Below are 16,600 nucleotides of genomic sequence, written 5' to 3' on the forward strand. Positions count from 1 at the left end.
GAGAAACACATCTTTTTTGTGGGGAGGAGGAGGTGGGTGGGTAGGACAGAGTCTTGCTCTGTCGCTAGGCTGGAGTGCAGTGGCGCAATCTTGGCTCACTGCCACCTCTGCCTCCAGGGTTCAAGCAATTCCCCTGCCTCCGCCTCCCAAGTATCTGGGATTACAGGCATGTGCCACCACGCCTGGCTACATCCTTATAGGAGGAATATCTAATGTAAATGACAAGTTAATGGGTGCAGCACACCAACATGGCACATGCATACATATGTAACAAACCTGCACATTGTGCACATGTACCCTAGAACTCAAAGTATAATTAAAAAAATTTAAAAATTACTGAATTTTTGTGTAGAAATAATGTTATTGGTGTTTATTGTTTATGAACTTCTGATTTGATAGCTGAAAACAATGAAAAATAAGATATTGGTCTTTTAGAATCTCAAGTCAGACTTGCTTTTGATCTTTATCAACTTGTCTTAGACAATTTGGGCTGCTGTCACAGAATACCATAGACTGGGTGGCTTATAAACACCAGAAATTTATTTCCTACCACCCTGAAGGCTGGGAATTCCAAGATCAAGGCACCAGCAGATTCAATGTCCAGGGAGGGCCACTCAGCGCTTCACGGATGATGCTTTTCACTATGCGCTCACATGGTTCCTCCTCGTTCGCCCATAAAGAGAGAGAGCTCTGATGTATTCTCCTCCTCTTACAAGGACACCCGTTCCATTGTATTGGGGCCCCACCCTTATGACCTGGTTTAACCTTGATCACCTTTTTATAGGCCTGTCTCCAAATACAGTCACACTGGGAGTTTAGACTTAACTTCAACATACCAATTTTGGAGGGCACAATTCCATCTGGCTCAATAGCTGTTATGGATGAGATATTTATATTACTTATGCTCCTCAAAATTCAGTGAGAACTTGTGGGACCTTTGGTTTCTCTAAGTAACCGGAAAATCTGGCTGAGTGGAACGGCTCACACCTGTAGTACCAGCCCTTTGGGAGGCTGAGGTGGGTGGACAGCTTGGCTTTAGTCCAGGAGTCTGAGATCAGTCTGGGTAATATAGGGAGACTTTGTCTCTACAAAATAACAACAACAACAACAACAACAAAGAAGTAAATTAACTGAATGTGTGTCTATGGTCCCAGCTACTTGGGAGGCTGATGTGGGAGGATTGCTTGAGCCCAGGAGGCAGAGGTTGCAGTGAGCCAAGATCATGCCACTTCACTGCAGCCTGGGTGAAACAGTGAAATCTTGTCTCCAAAAAAAAAAAAAAAAAAGAAAAAAAGAGAGAGAGAAAAGAAAGAAAAGAAAAAGAAAAGCCGTTAGGCTTGAACTTTGGGGTAAACCACCTCCTCTTCACTCCTCCCAAAAGACTAACTCTACATAACCTGTTTGTGATGTGTTCTGTGTGTTTGGTGGCATTAAAATATTCAGCAGAAAAGCAAGTTTGGTACAATTTTTACAATTCATCGTATAAAATGAGGAATAATTCACCATAAAGAAGAGATACCAAGTGCGTGAGTTTAGAATCAAGTGGCAAAGTGATTGCACATGGCAGGTAGATTGGACTCAAAGAAGAGCCCCAAATAACTGGTGAAGAGACACAGTTTGTGCGGGGGAGGTCATAGTGAGGGAATGGGAATCCCATTAAACTGTTTCTCTGCACTATAAAGAGCAATAGCCAGTAAGAGATAAACCAAGGTGTAGAAAAGGTTCACTCAGGCACAAATGAAAGCAAATGTAATAAACAGTTTTTATAAGAGTTCAGATACCAACAATTTAGTAGATGGAGCTTACTTAGGTTTCATTTTCTTGTAAAGGTTTTACTGGATTATTTTCTTGTGTACAATTAAAAAAACCAAAAAATTGCTTTCACGTATTTCATTAAAAATGTGCATTTTAAAACAAAGCACAAATGAGAAGATTGGGTGTTCTATTTATGATGCTTGATTATAATCACCCAACAACTCCCCCGTAATTCTGTTCAAGGCAGTCTACACAGAAATTATTAGGAGTTAAAGTAGAATCCAGAGAAGTGCCTCTGGGGAAACTGCTCATTTTCATAAGACTAGCTTGCACCCCAGGACATTCTCTGACGACAGAATGTGCCGACTGTCAAACTGTGGCCAACTCCACACTGCTTTGCTATGAGGACCAGCTAGCTTCTCCTCACAGTGGCAGAACCAAACAAACTGATGATCTGAGTTTATTCTCCTCTGCATTTAACTTACTGTCCAAGTTTTATATTGTTGCTGCTTCCTCCCAGATTCAAGACGTCAGTTCCTGCTTGAAGCACCTCCAAAACATGAGTGATTTAAAGAGAAAACCTTTTAAGTTTGTTCCAGAAATTTCTTGAGAGATGCTAATATGAAGTTCATCTGTGTTGGCCCTGGCGTGTGTTGAGTCTGTGTTTTCTGAATCCTAGAAACTGCTCAGAGATCATTGCATGGGAAGTAAAAATAAACGTTGATAGTAACAAAGGAATCTACTTCTCAGAATCCAGATTCTGAGGAATCTCAGAATTTCTCAGGACAAAGGAATCCTCCTCAGGCCTGTTGGTGAGGGCACTATTCCCCAGTGGCATATTCCAGTTCCTGTAGATCCTATTCCAGTTCCTGTAGATTCTATTCCAGTTCCCAGGACGTATTCCAACCTTGACCTCCAGCCACTCTGAACCTCTGAAGTTGTGTGCTGATGTGTTTCCAATAACATGGTCTCACCCAACCATCTTCCTCTTGTGCTTTTGCAGGGCATAAAGTTCCCAGGTCCATGACTGAATCACATGCTGGAAACCCTCATATAGAAAGGAATGATCTCCCTGGACATGACTCTCCTCAATTTTTTACAGGGAGTACTTGTTCTTCTATAAACCCATGTCAGTGTCTGGCAGCATTTCCTTATGTCCCTTGTCAATCTTTTCTTCCTTCACCTGTGAGAGGCATTTCAGACCCACCCCACGTCTCATCCCTCTTGCACATTCATTCTTAATCTCTGAAATGATACTGCCCACATAGCTCCTCACGTCCCTCAATGAAAAAAACGGACAGCTTTTAATTTCCATTTTCTCACCTGTCCTTTGGCTCTTACCCACTGTCATCAGACTCATTTCCACTCACTTCTGAAAAATTGTCTTTCATTCAACGTCTTATTATATTGACCACTCTCTTCCCTTGGTTTCTGAATTATTTTTCTCCATTTCTTTGCCTTCTAGTGCTTTGAATTTCTTTTTAAGTTGTAAGGCTTGGGTTCCTTGTAGAAAAAGCTTTTTTTGGTCAAAGGTTCTGAGAAGTTCTTATTTTACCCCTTGGTTTTATCCTGATCTGTGTTCTTACTGGAAATGTACCTACATGGGATAAGTATTTTATTTCAATTAGGCATGAGATTAGCTCAATTTGTCTTCAAAGAGAAGATCCTTTTAGTTACAATCTTTGGTTTGTAGTGATTTAGGTAAATGGAATATGTTGTGTATAGAGTGTGTTTGTGTGTGTTTGTGTGTGTGTGTGTGACAGAGAGAAGGACAGAGAGAAAAAATGAAATGCATACCATTTCAGAATTTTATTTCTGTCTGTGAGCAAGTAAAATGTTTCAAATCAGATTGTGGGACTGGATGCTGCTTAACTGTTATTTTCCTGTTCAACATATGTCACATGATGGCTGATGTCTTACCTGTTGGATATGAGCAAATAAGGCAGACTTTATAACAACTTTACAAACTGGCAATTTGACCAGACTTCATTAATTGATTTAATGGGCCACAAATTATATAAACCCAGGAACACATGCCCTGGATTGAACCATACAACTACTCAGAAGTGACAAAACACCGTTTTATTCTAAAAATGTTCAGTTGGTGATGTCAAACCCACGTGAGCTACTTATTTTTCTTTTATGTTACTTAAAAATATATAAATAGGCTTCTCATGCAGAGCTTAGCAGTTGCCAGTGTGAAAGGAAAATATCTCTTGGGACCCTCAAATCACTGAGCTAAAGGGAAAAGTCGAGCTGGGAAGTGCTTAGGGCCAACCTGCCTCCCACTGTAGTCAAAGTCACCCCTCTACTCAATGAGATAAATGCATGTCTGATTGCCTTATTTGAAGAGGCTAACCAGAAACTCAAAAGAATATAACCATTTGCCTCTTATCTACCTATGACCTGGAAGCCACCTCTCTGCTTCGAGTCTTTCCTCTCTTGCTTCCAGTTGTCCCACCTTTCCGGACTGAACCAATGTTCATCGTGCATATGTTCATTGATGTCTCATGTCTCCCTAGAATGTGTGAAAATAAACTGTGCTCTGAATCCCTTGGGCACGTATTGTCAGGATCCCCTGGGGCTGTATCACAGGCACCCGTCCTCAACCTTGGCAAAATAAACTTCCAAAATTAACTGAGACCAGTCTCAGATTTTCAGGGTTCACACCACCATAACCTAACAAATAAAAAGCTAAACAAACAGAAAAATCAATAACTCTTCTTAAATCTGTCAGAGGGGTGAGCTCAGAGGAAAAGCCATGGTCCCAAAACTTGGAGAGACAGATAGGTGCATACAGAGAATCACAACCTACCAGAGCAGAAAACCTATAAGCAGGAACCTCCACAGGAACCGGTGCCAGAACAGGGAAATCTAACCTGCAGTTGACAAATTATTAGAGGCTCAGAACGGACAAGGCTGAGAGTGAACATCTCCAGGGAGACTCGAGCATAAGGGAGTCCCCACACTTTTGTGAGCTTTACCTCTAGGAGCTCTCTCAGGAAGACAGGGCAATTATGGGAGGAAAATGCCCTCATGAATCCTGAAGCAGAAGGGAAAAAGGAACCATTCTGAAATACAGCAGAGCATTCCCCTCTTCTTTACAAGGTCTGCCTCAGGAAAAACTAGGTAACCTGAGCCTATCCTGCTGGGGATTTTCATCAGAGGCTACCTGACCTGGGGGAAGAGAAATACCCAAGCCAGCTCCGCTAGTTCACCCTGTCCTTCCTAAGAAGGCGAGGACTGACAAGCACTGGTGAATCACACAGTCCAGGGGCACAAGCTCACCAGAAAGCTGACACCTAATCACAAAAGCACAGAACACTTCTGATGTGGTTTGGCTCTGTGTCCACACCCACATCTCATGTCAAATTGTCATCCCCACATGTCAGGGGTGAGACCTAGTGGGAGGTCATTGGATCGTGGGGGCAGATTTCTTCATGCTTTTCTCATGATAGTGAGTGAATTCTCACAAGAGAATCACACAAAGTCAATCCATATCATTCTGTGCCTGGCCCCTCCCCTCTCATGTCGTCACATTTCCTAACACAATCATGCCCTTCCAAAGTCCCCTGAAGTCCTTTTTTTGAGATGGAGTTTCACTGTTGTTACTGAGGCTAAAGTGCAGTGATGCGATCTTGGCTCACTGCAAACTCCGCCTTCCAGTTTCAAGTGATTCTCCTGCTTCAGCCTCCTGAGTAGCTGGGATTATGGGTGCCCACCACTATACCTGGCTAATTTTTGTATTTTTAGTAGAGATGGAGTTTCACAGTGTTGGCCAGGCTGGTCTCAAACTCCTAACCTTGTGATCCACATGCCTCAGCCTCCCAAAGTGCTGGGATTACAGGTATGAGCCACCGTGCCCGGCCTAAAGTCTTAACTCATTTTCCCATTTGCAATAGGTGTATTTACCCAATGACTGTACCTCCATTGTATCTAGGAAGTAACTTTTGCTTTTGATTTTACAGGCTCATAGGCAAAAGGGACTTGCTTTGTCTCAGATTAGACTTTGGATTTAAACTTTTGGGTTAAGGTTGTAATGAGTTAAGAGAAAAAAAGAAGACCCAAATTACTAATATCAGAATCAAAGAGGGAGATTGCCACAGATCCCACGGATGTTAAAAAGATGATAAAGGAATATTGTGAACAACTTTATGCCCACAAATTTGGTAACTTAGGTGAAATGGGACAATGTTTTGAAAAATACAATTTGCCAGTTTTCCCACAAGACCAGATAAATACTCTGAGTCTGCTTAGTAAACAAATCAAATTAATAATTAATAACCTTTAAAACAGAAAGCACCAGCCCCAGATGGGCCACTGGTAAACTTTACCAAATATTTAAGGAAGAAATTATATGTATTTTCTACAATCTCTACCAAAAAATAGAAGTAGAAGGAATATGCCCAACTTATTTTATGATACCAGTATTACCCTAACAAGACCAGATAAAGGTATTGCGAGAAAAGAAATCTATAGACCAATATTGCTGGCGAACAAAATAGACAAATGCAAAAACCCTCACAAGATATTAGCAAATCAAATCCAACAGTATATAAAAAGAATTATTACCAATATTAAGTGGGATTTATCCCAGGTATGCAAGTCTGGTTCAATATTCAAATATCAATTAATGTAATCCATCACGTCAACAAGCTACAGAAGAAAAATCACATGATGTCAATAGATACAGAAAAAGCATTTGAAATCCTCCAATACCCATTCACAATAAAAACTCTCAGCAAATTGAAAACAGAGGGGAATTTTACATATTTTATAAAGAGCATCTACAAAGAACCTATACTTAATGGTTAAAAACTTGAAACTTTCATGTTAGGGTCAGATAAAACAAAGGTGTTTCTTCTCAACACTGTTTTTCAACATCATACTGGAAGTTCCAGCTATTGCAATAAGACGCAAAATAAATAAAAATATATAGTACAGTAATGAAGAAATAAAACCCGTGGTTCCTAGATGGCAATTGTCTATGTAGAAATGTGGAAAAAATTGCCAGAAAAAAAATCTTGTAACTAATGATCAGTTAGAGCAAATCTGTAAGACACAAGTTTAATGTGGAAAAAGTTATTTCCTAAATACCAGCAATAAACAAGTAGAATTAGAAATTAAAAACACATTACCATTTGTATTAGTGTCCAAAAATAAAATAGGCATCAATCTAGCATAAAGCACGCAATTTATATGAGGAAATCTACAAAATTTTGATAAAAGACATAAAGGAAGAACTAAATAAATAGAGACATAGTTTATGTTTACTGTGAGAAGACCCAATATAGTCAAGATGTCAGTTCTTCTCCACTTGATCTATGGATTCAATGCCATCCCCATCAAGCTACCAATAAGCTATTTTATGGATATTTGCAAACTGATTCTTAAGTTTATATGGACAGAAAAAGACCCAAAATAGTCAACTCAGTATCAGGCTACAGTAATCAAGACAGTGTGTCATTGGAGAAAGAAAAGGCTTATAGATCAAAGGAACAGAATAGAGAGCATAGAAATAGATCCACATAAATACTCAACGGTCTTTGACAAAGGATCAAAAATGGTGCAATGGAGCAAAGTCTTTCACACAAATGGTAACGACTGGACATCCACATTTTGCATCACATGTAAAAATGTGAATCTAAATATAGACCTGTCACCCTTCCCAAAGTTAACTCAACATGAATCATATACTTTAATATCAAATGCAAATTATAAAACTCCTAGAAGATAATTAGAAGAAAACTTACATGAACCTGGGTATGGTGATGACTTTTAAATACAACACTGAAGGCATGATTTATGAAAGAAACAAATGACACACCGGATTTCATTAAAAAAAAAAAAAAGTTGTGCTTTGTGAAAGACAATGTCAAGAGAATGAGACGGTAAGCGACACACTGGGAGAAAAACACCGGATAAAGGATTGTTATCCAAACTGTACAAAGAACCCTTAAAGCTCCACAATAAGAAAATGAACAACACAATTTAAAAAGAAGCAAAAAACCCAAATACACAACTCATAGACGAAGACATACAGAAGGCAAGTAAGAATTTAAAAATTGTTGTGTATCATATGTCACTAGGGAATGTCAAATCTGAACCATGAGATATCACTATATAGTGCGCTGCTAGAAGAGCCAAAATTCAAAACACTGACAACACTAAATGATCACAAGGATGTGAAGCAACAGGGAATTTCATTCATTGCTGGTGTCAATGCAAAATGGTCCAGCCGCTTTGGAAGACAGCTTGGCAATTTCTTATAAAACTAAACATGCTTCTGTCATACGATCCAGCAACCGTGCCCCTTGGTATTTACTCAAATGCCTTGAAAATTTATGTCCTCACAGGAACCTGCACAAAGATGTTTATAGCAGTTTTATTGATAATTGTGCCCAAACTTGGAAGCAACCAAGATGTCCTCAGCTTACTGTAACTTTTATATTTTATAAACTTTTTTGTTAAACTAATTAATTTTAGAGACAGGATCTCACACTGTTGCCCAGGTGTGAATATAGCTCACTGCAACCTTGAACTTCTGGGCTCAAGTGATCCTCCTGCTTCAGCTTCCTGAGAATCTGGGACTACAGGCACATAACACCGTGCCTCACCAATTTTTAAACTTTTTGTAGAGACAGGATCTTGCTTTGTTGCCTAGACTGTTCCTGAGCTCCTGGCTTCAACTAATCCTCCTGTATCAGCCTTGCAAAGTTCTGGGATTACAGGAACGAACTATTTCTCCCGGCCTCTACGTAAAAACTTCTTAGAAGCTTTTTGACCCTTTGGTAGTAACATTTACCTTACAACATAAACACATTATACAGCTGTACAAAAATACATTTCTTAATTCTCATTCTCAAAGCTTCTATTTCCATTTCTAAAATTATTCATTTACTTTTAACACTTTTTGTTAAAAACTAAGACACAAACACACATATTGACCTATGCTTACACAGGGTCAGGATCACTAATATCATTCTCTTTCACTCCCACATCTTGTCCCTCTGGAAGGTCTTCAAGAGCAATGACATGCACGGAGCTGTCTCCTACGACAGCAATACTGTCTTCTCAGGTACCTCTTGACTGACCTGCCTGAGGTTGGTTGACAGTTGCCTTTTTTTTATATAAGTAGTACACTCTAAATAACTATGAAAAGTATAGTAAATACATAAACCAGCGACATAGTTGTTTATTATTATTAACAAGTATTATGTACTATACTTCATAATATGAGATACACTTTTACTTGACTGCAAGTGCTATAGGTTTGTTTACACCAGAATCAACATAAACATGTGAGTAGTGCATTACACTATGACATTATGAGGGCTATGACATCATTGGATGATTGACAGGAAGTTTTCAGGTCCATTACACTCTTATGGGACTACCATCATACGTGCAATCCATTGTTGATCAAAATGTTGTTATGTGGCACCAGACTGTACTTGTATAGTAAGACTGACTAACCATCCACATTAAAAATAATGTCAGGGCTGGGCACGGTGACTCATGCCTGTAATTCCAGGACTTTGGGAGGCTAAGGTGGGAGGGTCACCCGACGTCAGGAGTTCGAGACCAGCCTGACCAATGTGGCAAAACCCCATCTCTACTAGAAATACAAAAATGAGCCTGGCATAGTGGCAGGCACCTGTAATCCCAGCTACTCAGGACGCTGAGGAAGGAAGGAGAGTCGCTTGAACTAGGAGGCAGAGGTTGCAGTGAGCTGAGATCGCACCATTGCACTCCAGCCTGTGTGACAATAGTGAAACTCCATCTCAAAATAATAATTATTATAATAATAAATAAGTTCAGAAAAAAAGGTAAATATTATCCCAGTCCTGTGATGAAGGATAACATTAACAGTGGAAAGTCATGTTGACAGTGTAACCTGGATATGATGTGATAAAAATGGCACATTTCCACTGTGGTCTTTCTCCCCAAAACTCATAACCTCAGTCTCCTTATGTGAAAAATACAAGACAAATCATAATTAATGGATACTCTGCAAAATACCTCACTCATACTACTCAAACCCTCAAGGTCATCAAAAATAAGGCAAATCTGATAAACTGTCGAGGCTGAGGAAACATGACAACTGAATGTACTGTGATGTCTAGAATGGGAGCCTGGAATAGAAAGAGGACACTGAACAAAGACTAAGAAAATCAAAGTAGTGAGGACTTTCACTAATAATAGTGTATCATGATCAGCTCAGTAATTACGCCCTGTGTACCACACTAATAGAAGATGTTAATAACAGGGGAAATTGGATGCGGGGCATATGGAAATCGTCTGTGCTACCTTCTTAAATTTTCTGTAAACATGAAACTACTCATATTCTAAAATGAAAATTGTATTTAATAGCAGATATTATCAACTGAACATGATTATCTTTTATTTTTATGTAATACTTTCCGATGCTTTCATTGAACAGAAGTAATTATAAAAGACTAGGAACATCAAACCTGACACACAAAACTAGAACAAATCTCTCTCATCAGAATTCTCTCTGAAGGGAACACTACAATTTGCATTAAGTACAAATGCATTTTCTTAAGTGTATCACAGGTAACGGCATTTATGTAATATATAAAATAGCAAGATGTCTTCTAGTCTTTTCTTTAGCAGATATGTAGGGGTATCACCTTATTTATACTTCTTTCATTCCAGGCCTTTCTCTCTTCATTCAGAGATAAGGAATTTTTAAAAATATGTCTACATCCTTCCCCCTAGTTTAAACATTTTATGATTTAAAAATATTATTTCCTTACTTTAGTCCATGTATTCCTCTAGTTGATGTTTTAATATATGAAACTATGAAAAGTTGACCAAGATGTGCAAAATACTAATCACCAAACAGAATTAACTTTTTGGTAACGGGTTAGGTTTTTCAGAGAAGAGATATGAACAAGTTTCTATGTTACACATACCTTTCTGGAAACATGATATGATTGTGTTAATCCTCTGCTAACATAGGAAAAGGCATGCACGATAGGAAATGTTCCTCTGAGTATTTTTGCTATTGTCGATAGTTTCCCTTAGTTGTATCCCAAAAAGTAGAGAGAGGAACAAACTCTTGTGAACCATCACTTAGCTTCCCAATCTACCAATATTTTACCTTATTTCATTTGTCCCACCCACTTTAAAAATTATTTTCTCCTGTATCATTTAAAAACAAGTTAAATGCTTAATTATTTCCCATTAATTATTCACTTTCAGAATAAATAACTCATTTTATGCAATTGGTAAGGCATCTGATGAAATTTGTTTTATTTATTCCTTTCCTCTTTCTCTTTTTACTTCTTTTTATTATTATTAATTTTTTTTTTTCTGAGACAAAGTCTTATTTGGTCACCCAGGCTGGAGTGCAATGGCGTGATCTTGGCTCACTGCAATCTCCACCTTTCAGGTTCAAGTGATTCTCTCATGTCAGCCTTCCGAATAGCTGGGATTACAGGTGTGCGCCAACACGCCCAGCTAATTTTTGCGTTTTTAGAAGAAATGGGGTTTCACTATTTTGGCCAGGCTGGTCTCGAATTCCTGACTTCGAACTGTTGTTTTCCTTAACCTGCCTTGGTCTCCCAAAGTGCTGAGATTACAGGCATGAGCCACCGTGCCCAGCCCTTTATTTTCTTTGAAAATCTTATGCTATGCACAAAACGTGTTTCAATAAATTGTCATTATTATTATTAGTGTTTAGTAATTTTTTGGTAGTTTGTGGTTTGCTCTTTAATAGGTTTCCCAAAAATGTTGATGAAAACATAATCTATGAACCTTGCATGTTCATACATATTTGTCTGAGTCATTATAATTGATGGTCAGTTTGGTTGCATACAACATTCTCGGCTCACGATTCTTTCCTAGAATCTCTTAAAATTGTACTATGTCATCTTCTGCTATAAAGCATTGCTGTGAAAAAACTATGCCAATTTGATTTTCATTCTAAGTGACTCAGCTTTTTTTTTCAAATGCCCAAATATATTTTATCTTAAAAATGAATGACTTTTCTAAGATATATCTCAAAATGGACCAGGCTGAGTTAAACATCATAGGTAAACAATTTTGTCATTCAACATTTAGACCTATGTACATATCCTTTTATGTTTTAGAAAACTTTCTTGCTTAAAGTTTTAAGAATTTGTTGGTTTATATTTTGGGACTATTCCCAGTGACTTTAAATCTATGTATGTTATAACTCCTTTGCCTTTCCTTTATGTCCATCGCTGTCTTTCACATCCTTCTTTATGTCTAGATTTATTATTATCTGACTCTTCTTTTTTTCTTCTCTATTTTCCTATTCTTGTTTGCATCTATTTGCTCTTGTCTCCAACCACTATACTCTTGTTTTATAAAATTTTTTCTCTCATCTTTTTTCTTTATTTCTGTATTGTCACTACTTTTCTCATAGCCACTTGTTTTCATTCTGTCTTACGATGATTTTTCATAGCTTTTAGTTTTGTTGTGTTTTCTGATTTTTCCTTTGGCATATTTTGATACATTAGTGTTTTTTCTCATCTGCAACCACCTTTTATTCAGTCTTTGTATGACCTGTTGGATTATTACTTGTCTTTTTTTTTTAAATGTAATTTAATTTAAGTGCTGGGATACATGCGCAGGATGTGCAGGTTTGTTACATCGGTAAATGTGTGCTATGGTGGTCCCATCACCTAAGCATTAAGCCCCACATGCATTACCTGTTTGTCCTGATGCTCTCCCTCCCCCATTCCTCTTCCCCCACAGGCCCAGTGTGTGTTGTTCCCCTCCCTGTGTCCATGTATTCTCACTGTTCAGCTTCCACTTGTAAGTGAGAACAGGCGGTGTTTGGTTTTCTGTTTTCTTGTATATATTTATGTGGTCTTAATCATTTTCCTGCTTGTTGTTCATCTGTGAATAAAAGGGGCATGCGAGGGAGATTAGAAAGTGTCCTAGTGTAAAGGGTGGGGTGAGCAAGCGCAGCCTTCCCAGCTACAAACTGGAAAGTTTCTCTTCTTTGCCGATGTAACATATTAAACCCCATGGCCTTTTGGCATACTTATTTCTCTTATGTGCATGATCAAGCCTGATTCAGATACCCTTCCGGTCTCTAGCTCTGTAACTCCAGAACTCTACCAACATTGTCTTTTTAAGGCAGAGCTTTCACCTTGAAATATTGTACTTTTCTGTTTCAGCATATTTTAGTTCTGTTGCGTCTGTGCCTCCTCTCTGCTTGGCATCTGACGTTTCTTCTGCCTGAAATTCTTCAACATTTCTGCCTTACTCAATTTAGATTCCATTTCCAGCAATTTTTAAATATTACTTCCTGGTGGATTTCTGTCCTTCTAAAATGACTTGTTGAGTATTTCTGAAATTTTTGAGGGCTCAAGAAACTTTGGACGATTTCAATTTTGTTATATGTTCCAATCCTTGGCTCCTTATGGTCCCACTTTGCTTACTGAAAGCCTGGGGCCCATAAAACGTTCTCCCAGTCTTGCTGATTATTTGAGATTTGCTAACCTAGACTTTACTCAGCCTGAGATGTTCTTCTTTTGGGATGAATTTCATTTTGCAATCTGGTTTCCTCTCTCCTCATTTTCTTTGCAACTGGGGTTACTTATCTGCTTATCATTCACAGGTCCTGTTGCTGTCTGTGTTTTGTTGACACCCATACTTCGATGCTTATGGGATTATTTATCTCTTACTTTATTGAAGATGTTACCAGTTAGATGTTGCTTTTTCACTATTTTAATTGATTTATCTGTTTGGAGTGAATAAGAATACAATGAAAAATATATGTATGTTACTGTTAAATATTTGCTATTTAGTCAATAAAGATTTCAAATACTTCACACTTAAAAAAAATACAACTCAGAAGCTGAGGGGCTGATAACTGCATGTAAAGGCGGTCATGACAGTCTTGCTGTTACCCTTGCTTGAGTAAACTTTAGACATGTTTCTTCCTCATTCTAGCCCCTGATCTCTTTTCTTGGAGCATTAAGGAAGCTTGAAATTATAAAATCTTTTTTTGCCCGTTTAAAATGTAAATCTTCACCCAGCGTCTTTCCAGTTTTACAATCCTCCAGGAATCTTTTTCAAGGACCTGGTAGCCATTCTTGTGAAATGTAATCATCAAGGAAGATAGCTTGCCTTCCATTCTCTGCCTGAGGGTCAGAGTCTAACTCTAAAACACATCAACTAGCAAACAGAGATGGCCTGATCCCATTGGCCAACTTCTACTCTCATGTCTTTCAGGACATACCCATCCCTTCACTCACCCTAGCACTTTTAGTCTCATGGCTTTCATTTCAGGTAAGTTGAGCTTGATCTCTTTCCCCTCCTGCAATAGCTTTGAATAAAGTCTATCTTGCCTAGTTAACTTATCCAGTGTAATTTGCCTTTGACAAAAAAGACCCCTGACCAGTGTAAGAAGACTGACATGCAGAATTTTTATCTCTGCTTGGCCCAAAAGTAATGTTTTTGCTTTCATGAATTTCCAATTCATAAGGTCATTTTCAGAAGACTAGGGATAATGTTTTCTTAAATTTGAGAGCTTATATTTCATTTGCATAAAGACCACAGCAAAGACCTTTAGTTTTCTCAGACTTTTAAATACATACAAAGTCAGTGTGAATCATGTGTCAGAATGAGAATGACACTGATGGATGATAACTTCATACTTTTGGAACTGAAGCATCTTAATCAGAATGAGTTGAACTACAGGGCAGGAAATAAACTAATTTATTTCTCTAAATTTATGTCCCCACACCCAAGCAAGTCCTCCCATGTATGTCTCATATTCTTAATGTGTTCAAGGGATCAGCCAACGCGATGAATAATACTAAACACACACACACACACACACACACACACACACACACACACACACGAAGTTAAAAATTGCATTTCTATCTTTTGGAACTCTTTTATGAATGACAAATCACTAGAGCACACCTGGCAGCCAGTTTTGTCTTGAATTAGTTTTCCAAGCCCCATTTTAAACAAGGATAAGTACCTTTACAGCTTTAGAGGAAGATATAATGTAATTGCTATTTTAATATTAAAAAAAGACAGAAGCTCCATTTGAGAGACACTTGCTAGGAAAGCAGGAAGTAATCCATAGTTTCTCTCTTTTTCTTCCTACTTCTTTCCAAAAATTTCTTGGAGTAGCAACTTCCACCTTCCTCCCAATCTATGTATTTAGACAAGTGGTTGCTTTTCAATTGCGTACGAGTCTGTGTGATTCCAGCGCCAATTTTATGCAGCAGACAGAATTTCCCTAAATCTATTTGTGATCCACGGTTAAACAATTGTTTATTTTCTAATGGGAAAAAATGAGGGTAATATAGCAAGCAGCCACTTTTATTTGAGGACTGTAATAAAAGAGACTCTGTAGACGGGCTTTTGCATCTCATTATCAAACATTCTACTAAAGTACTTCTTTATAATGGGAAAAAAGGAGTCCCTTCTCCTGAGAGGATCTAAAGATCCATGCTGTTCATTAAAAGGGCTGAACAGAGAGGTCTCACATCTTTATTCAAAGCTGACATTAGACAAGTCTTTTAAAAAATTATTAGAGCCCGCTTTGTTACCAATGCTACCGCGTGTCTTTAACCTCGTCCTCTGGCTGTGCACAGAACCCTCCAAAAAAGCACATTCAATTCCCTTTACTGCAAATGAAGATGGACGTGCTACTGCGCCACATTAATTTTAGCCAGTCGGGGGGCACAGACAATCTGGAAGAGTACACTGAGTTTATTTCTTTTCATTTCTAAAAGAAGCAAATCCATTAAAAACTACTTGACTGGAGCCCAGGAACACAAATTATACCGGTGGTAAAGAAAGAATTACTATGAGGTGTTGAGGCTAAAGATACTCTAATCCTGCCTGGTTGTGATAAGAACAAGGTGTCAGGTAACAGGATGGGTCAAGCCAAACTCATTGCTCTGAACAAAGTAATGCTGTTCCTTTTTAGTTCCTACAACGAGACATTTTCTTAATAAACAGTTGAAATTAACCAGGCATTTTCACAATCAGCAGAGGATGAATAATCAAGTTCATTGTCACCCCTGTGAACCACTCTCTTTGGCCTTATCCCTTATGCTTAGAAAGACACTCCATGCCCATGAATATAAAAGCAGCTGAAGATAACATATTTCATGTAATTACCATTGAAACTGCTGAAAGTCCCACCTGGGACAAGTTCTGAACCCATAAAAAGACTACAGTATTCACAGGCTGCTGGCGGCAATGAGCGGAAGCTCTCCTATTAAATTTAGAGAATGTCCGGGCTCCAGGTCCATGCATAATGAGAAAGTCTGACCAAAAGCTGGCTTGGTTTTAATACTCTATGGTAATGTGGACACACATGAGGCAGGGGTCTGTCTTTCAAACCCGGCTGGGTTGTGAGTCTAGCATAGGGGTAATAGCAGGCTCTAAATAGAGCCTGTTGAGGTCAAAGCCTGATTACCCTCTTAGCAACTGAACAAACAACTTATTCTTTCTGTGAATCCGTTTCCTCATTTATGAAATGGGCATAGTAACAATTTGTGTCTCACAAGGTTGTGGAGGTGACATGAGTTACTAAATATTTAGCAGTTAGAACTGTGCCTAGCAAATTCTAGTACTCTACAAACAGTAGTTATTTCTAACAGCTTGGTTTTACAATGACATTTTTTTCTTCCCCTTTCTTTCCTCTTTTTTATCACTAACAATTACTGCAAAAACAAATGTAAAATACAAGTAAACAAAAAGAAAGTAAGATCACCCCAATGCCCATCATCCCAAATACATAGGTATATAATATCCTTGTAATTTGTTTAATGCTGATGTCTACATTCATTGATTTAATATGTGTTTATTA

The sequence above is a fragment of the Colobus angolensis genome, unplaced genomic scaffold, assembly GCF_000951035.1.
Source record: "Colobus angolensis palliatus isolate OR3802 unplaced genomic scaffold, Cang.pa_1.0 Scaffold287, whole genome shotgun sequence".
Lineage (NCBI taxonomy): Eukaryota > Metazoa > Chordata > Mammalia > Primates > Cercopithecidae > Colobus > Colobus angolensis.